Below are 6000 nucleotides of genomic sequence, written 5' to 3' on the forward strand. Positions count from 1 at the left end.
GAAAATGTGTGCCAAGGCCGAATTATGTAAAAGATTTAATTCTCAACTAAATATTCTCAATCAGTTAATATGAATGTATCAGCATGAGAGGGTTGACTAAGTTCACGTAATTTTAAATGTGCTTAATTCTGTCTAAATGAATTTTTCCACACGTAAATAAGGGGTTCTACAACAAAGTTCGTACTGACAGAAAGAAAGAGCAAATAACAAAAACAATTTAAAAAAGGTAACATTTGAAAACAAAATCATTTCATTATATGTTTTTTTTTTAATTTAATTTAAATTTCATTAAATCACCTGCCGTCTGTGAGTGGTTATTGCACATGAGCGTGGAACATAGTCGGTGGTCACGTTAATGTGACTGGATCGTGTACTTATAGTGTGACAATTATTCAACTATGTTCAATGAAATCATCACACCTTTTGAACGATTTGCGTTAGGACGTTCAGATTGGCCGCGGAGCATGATGGGGTTTAGCATGTGCATGCGCATGCGACTTGTTGTTGTCGCCCATTGTTGTTGTCGGCCACTGAAAAACTGGCGCATTTAGGGGACTGAGAATCCTCGCAGTCGAGAAGTCTCTTCACCCTCAACTGGTGACTGCGTGCTGTGGAAAGTCCAGTCACAGAATAATCGGTGCGATATTCCTTGATGGCACGGTGACTACCGGACGGTTCGTGAAGGTTTTGGAAGATGATTTCGTCATCATTATCCAAAGCACCGCTGTTTTTGACAAAACGTAATTCATGCAAGGCGGAGCTCGACCCCATCGAAGCAGGGGAGTGTTTCATGTCCTGGAGGGGCTTTTTGGGAACCGTATTCTGGCTGTGGGGTACCCATGGGCCACTGGCATGGGCCTCGATTGACCGCCATATTCTCCGGATCTGAAAACGTGGGATTCCTTTTTGTGGGGCTGTATTAGAAACAAGGTATACAGCAATAATCACAAAACCATTGCTGAGCTGAAAACAGCCTTTCAGGAGGTCATCTACAGCATCGATGTTCCGACACTTCAGTGTGTCATGCAGAATTTGGCTACTCGTCTACGCCACATCATCGCCAAAGATGGCAGGCATATCGAACATGATACAACCTAAATCCGCATATCTGTAGTGACGTTTACATGTAGATTAAAGTGTGTTCACGCCGTAGTTTGTAACTAATCTACGTTTTTTTCATATAGTTCAATAATTGTCACTCTGTAAAAACCTATAAATGAGTGCAAAGATTTTCTACCTTACTAAATTATTCACAGAGGGAGGATGCTGTTTTTTCGTAAGGCTGTAGCGCTACTAGATCATATTAAAGGGCAAATCATAAGCTTTCCTATGGTGTGTAATACTGGGATTAGTTCTAATTTTTGGTACTATTTTCATCGAACAAAATTCCTATTGCTCTTTCTTGAGATGGCAAAGGGTCGATTTTTCAAGAACGATTGATATCCATTAAGCCGTGCGGCTCATGAATTGAGATCCTATAAGTTAATTTTATTTGAGTTACTGTTCCTTTAAACAGTTACACTGATGTGTCAAAAGTTATTCTTAACAGAACGTTGGTCAATCTTCGGAGTGCAACACAACTGTGGTTCTGAGTGGAATGAATGCCACAAGTCCTTGGTGGATTTCTGGAGATACATGGCATTAAATGTTTACGCACAGGTCACCCTGTTACCGTAAATGACGGACCCGTGGTTTGTGGGTGCTCGGCTGGCGACCTGTGACGTCCTAGATGTGTTACTTTGGGTTCAGACCAAGAGAATTTACTGGCCAAGATTTCAGCGTAATTAACTGTCAAGCACCTCATATTACTGTAGGACGATTCTAGTCATCGGACCTAGACAGATACCCTAGTGAAAGACGTCACACCCGCAGACATCAAACATAATAGGATGCTGATTCTCCTCAACAGAAGTGGCCGTGCGGTTAAAGGCGCTGCAGTCTGGAACCGCAAGACCGCTACGGTCGCAGGTTCGAATCCTTCCTCGGGCATGGATGTTTGTGATGTCCTTAGGTTAGTTAGGTTTAACTAGTTCTAAGTTCTAGGGGACTAATGACCTCGGCAGTTGAGTCCCATAGTGCTCAGAGCCATTCGAGCCATCTCCTCAACACTGTTAGGCAGTCCAGAGTCTGCGTGGTGTCTTCGATTACTATAACAGATCAGATGGACGCCCAGTTGAATGGCCCCAGTAGCATAATGCTGTCCTCATCGGTTCCTGCCCGTGGCACGGTGCAATCATTCGCCTGGATGATGCCGACTGTCGTCTAACATGAGACGCGTTTCATCCGACCACAAGACATGTTTCAAATGTTTAAATGTGTGTGAAATCTTATGGGACTTAACTGCTCAAGTCATCAGTCTCTAAGCTTACACACTACTTAACCTAAATTATCCTAAGGACAAACACACACACCCACGCCCGAGGAAGGACTCGAACCTCGGCCGGGACCAGCCACACAGTCAATGACTGCAGCGAGACATGTTTCAATTGATCCTCAGTCCATTATCGATGATCCCGTGCCCACTGCATTCGTAACTGACGATGTCGTTGGGTCAACATTGGAGTACAAGGGGGTAGTTTACTGCAGAGTCCCCTTTGCAACATGTGCTGTGAGCGGTGTATTCCGAAACACTGCGCTCTGGCGTTACAGCTGCCACAAATAGCCGCCTTTCCTACTTTACAGAGCGGGCAGGCCTCCAGCCTCCTTGTTCTGAGTCGTAAACGTCCACCACCTTGTCGCCTACTCTTAGTTTCACCATCCTTGAACCAATTTCCATAAATGGTCACGAGTGCAGGGCGTGAACGGCCAACCAGCTTCGCCCTTTCCAACATGCTCCTGACAATGGGCTGGGCTAGAGCCGTCTGCCGTTTGTCAAAGTCGTCATTGCCGGCAGCGCGTATCGTCGTTAGAATGATTCCCTATACGTCTCTGCTCCGTTTATACACTTTCCCTGCCGCGTCACGTGCCCGAAAAGCCACCAGGCTGCATTCACTCTCGCGATGGCCGGTGATCACAATGTTTGCGTAATCTTGATTAATAGCAATCACAGTTTCTCTTGTTAAATTACAAACAAATAGAAAGTCTGATCTAAAAAATTAATAACAGGTTAATTATAAATCTAGTGAAGTCACAAGCGAATGTGGCGCAAGTTCTGACAGATTTGTTCGATGGAGGGAGGGGACGGGGGAGTGAGAAGTGCTGTACCACACACCACACTCCGCTGTCTTAAGCCCTTGCGACATCAACTTGATTTCCAAACTGAATGAAACGCTTCACGAGATTCGCTTCAGAACTGTTGCAGTGGTATATAGACCGCTCCACTCGAACTATCAACACAAATACCGCTGCTAAGGGTATCCAACGACTTCCACATCGCTGGCAAGGATTACACACAATGTTGCTGACTAGCTTGAAGGACAGTAAAACTCTTACAGCTATATCTCTTTTGTATAAGTTGTAAAAAAATAGTTTTCACTATCAGAATTCCGGCCTCTTATTAGAGTGTATCTGCATCCACCGACATGAAAACAAGCTGTAATGTAGGAAAGAGGTCGTCGGAGACATAAATAAATATATATTGTGATATTTTTTTATGATTCTGCCGTCAAGTCAATCCGTGGCTTAAGTACCGTTATTTTCAGGTGTATGGTTTCATATGGTATCATTGGCTGGAGATCTCTGCGGGTTGCTCAGTTGCCTGACACAGGTTTTTCTTACATCGTATACGTAGGCAGGCCCTTCTTTCCGAAGCGGGCTGTCATACATTAGTAGAAAAGAAAGATGCGGTTAGAACCTGTTGGCGATGAGGTCATTAGAGAAAGAGCATAAGATTTAATTCAAAGGAACCATTCTTTTCGAAGGAACAGTCCCGGCATTTTCCATAAGCGGTTTAGGGAAAACATGACACATCGAAAACTGAATGAGTGGAACGAGATTTGAACCGCCGTCCCTCCGAATGCGAGTCCAGTGACTCACTCCTGCCCCACCTCGTTCGGTACCATTCTTTAATAATGGTACCAGAGTTAAATTCCTCTAGAGTGTAGTGACCTTTCTGTGTTGGCGCGGACGAAAGCAGAGAAAATAGAGAGGCTGACATCCGGTGCCAGCAGCTGGAACGAACATATCGTTACCGTCGGCCGGACAGATGAGTTCGCCATGCGCACGAACTGTAAACTAAACTCCTGGAGGGCTTAGATATTAACTCAACTCATCGACGCGTAACCTGGTGCTCTGAACAGCAAGCTACCACTTCGCCTCCCCTTTCGGGTGAAGCACTACTGGTGAAAATTCTTTCTGCCAGCAGGATGCAAACCGGTCACATCTGGGGAGATCGCCATTGCACAAGCGTCAATTAGCGACGACGGTGCATAAGAGAGCTCTGAAGGTGAAACTCTTATAAGTTACATAAGTTACATAGTTAAGTGTTCCTGTGACAAAGGAAAACGTTACCAACAACTGTGATGCACCAACCGAAGAGTTTCAGAGCACGCTGTGATGAGCGCCACCTACCTGCTGGAGAATTTCAGCTGCTGGAGCGGCGTCCTCGTGAGTCCAGTCGCAAGTGCCGACGGCGTCTCCAGCTGGCAGCTTTATGTAACTTTCGCCTCTGACGTTAGCGCCTACCTATCGCTGTCTGCGACCGTCTCTCTCTTTCTGTCTTTCTTTCTTTCTCTCTCTCTCTCTCTGTGGCTGCAAACAGTGGTCGAGGTCGCAAGCGTGGACTCTGACGGCTCCGCGTGGCGCTGAAACGCCAACTGTGACTTGTCCTTGAAAGCTGCTTCCGCGGTGTGTCATACACATTACCCGTCTTTTTGAACTGTGACGGGGTAATATCACTCTGAGTTGGTAGACGATGGTATTACCTCTACTTGCGAAACCCCAACGAACTCGAGGAGTGAAACAACTGACTTAGGATAAGGGAGGTTAAAGTTTGTCGTTCCGTCGATACTGAGGTCATTACAGACGAGGCGAAAGCTCAGACAAGTATGAGACAGAAAATTGCCCATCGAATTATCAAAAGAACAATTCCGGCTTTCACCATACATCTACATCTACTGGAAAATTGCTCAAGTCTCACCAATACCCAAAAGGAAAGTAGGAGTAATCCACTGAATTACATGTCTTTATGACTAACGTCGATTTGCAGTAGGGTTTTGGAACATATACTGTATTCTAACAGCCGGCCGGAGTGGCCGAGCGGTTCTAGGCGCTACAGTCTAGAACCGTGCCACCGCTACGGTCGCAGGTTCGAATCCTGCCTCGGGCATGGATCTGTGTGATGTCCTTAGGTTAATTACGTTTAAGTAGTTCTAAGTTATAGGGGACTGATGACCTCAGAAGTTAAGTCCCATAGTGCTCAGAGCCCTTTTTGTATTCGAACATTATGAAGTATCTCGAAGAAAACGATTTATTGACACATAGTCAGCACGGATTCAGAAAATATCGTTCTTGTGAAACACAACTAGCTCTTTATACCTATGAAGTAAGAAGTGCTATCGACAGGGGATGTCAAATTGATTCCATATTTTTAGATTCCCAGAAGGCTTTCGACACCATTCCTCACAAGTGTCTTCTAACCAAACTGCGTGCCTACGGAGTATCGCCTCAGTTGTGCGACTGGATTCGTGATTTCTTATCAGAAAAGTCACAGTTCTTAGTAATAGACGGAAAGTCATCGAGTAAGGCAGAAGCAATATCCGGAGTTCCCCAAGTAAGTGTTATAGGCCCTCTATTGTTCCTGATCTATATTAACGACGTAGGGGACAATCTGAGTAATCGTCTTAGATTGTTTGCAGATGATGCTGTCATTTACCGTCTTGTAAAGTCATCAGATGATCAAAACGACTTGCAAAATGATTTAGATAAGATATCTGTATGGTGCGAAAAGTGGCAATTGACCCTGAATAAAGAAAAGTGTGAATTTATTCACATGAGTACTAAAAGAAATCAGCTAAATTTCGATTACGCGATCAGTCACACAAATCTTAAGGCTGTAAATTC

The 6000-nt window shown here is 44.7% G+C and overlaps 1 protein-coding gene across 1 annotated transcript in view; it reads right to left on the minus strand.

Moving 5' to 3' along the window:
- Window positions 1-4592, minus strand: part of LOC124798323 (apolipoprotein D-like) — a 100843-nt gene extending 96251 nt beyond the window's left edge. The window contains exon 1 of the mRNA XM_047261668.1: window positions 4510-4592. The gene's annotated coding sequence lies outside the window, so the exon portion shown is untranslated. The remainder of the gene's footprint in view (window positions 1-4509) is intronic.
- Between the last annotated feature and the right edge of the window lie 1408 nt (window positions 4593-6000).

The sequence above is a fragment of the Schistocerca piceifrons genome, chromosome 1 (genome assembly GCF_021461385.2).
Source record: "Schistocerca piceifrons isolate TAMUIC-IGC-003096 chromosome 1, iqSchPice1.1, whole genome shotgun sequence".
Classification (NCBI taxonomy): domain Eukaryota; kingdom Metazoa; phylum Arthropoda; class Insecta; order Orthoptera; family Acrididae; genus Schistocerca; species Schistocerca piceifrons.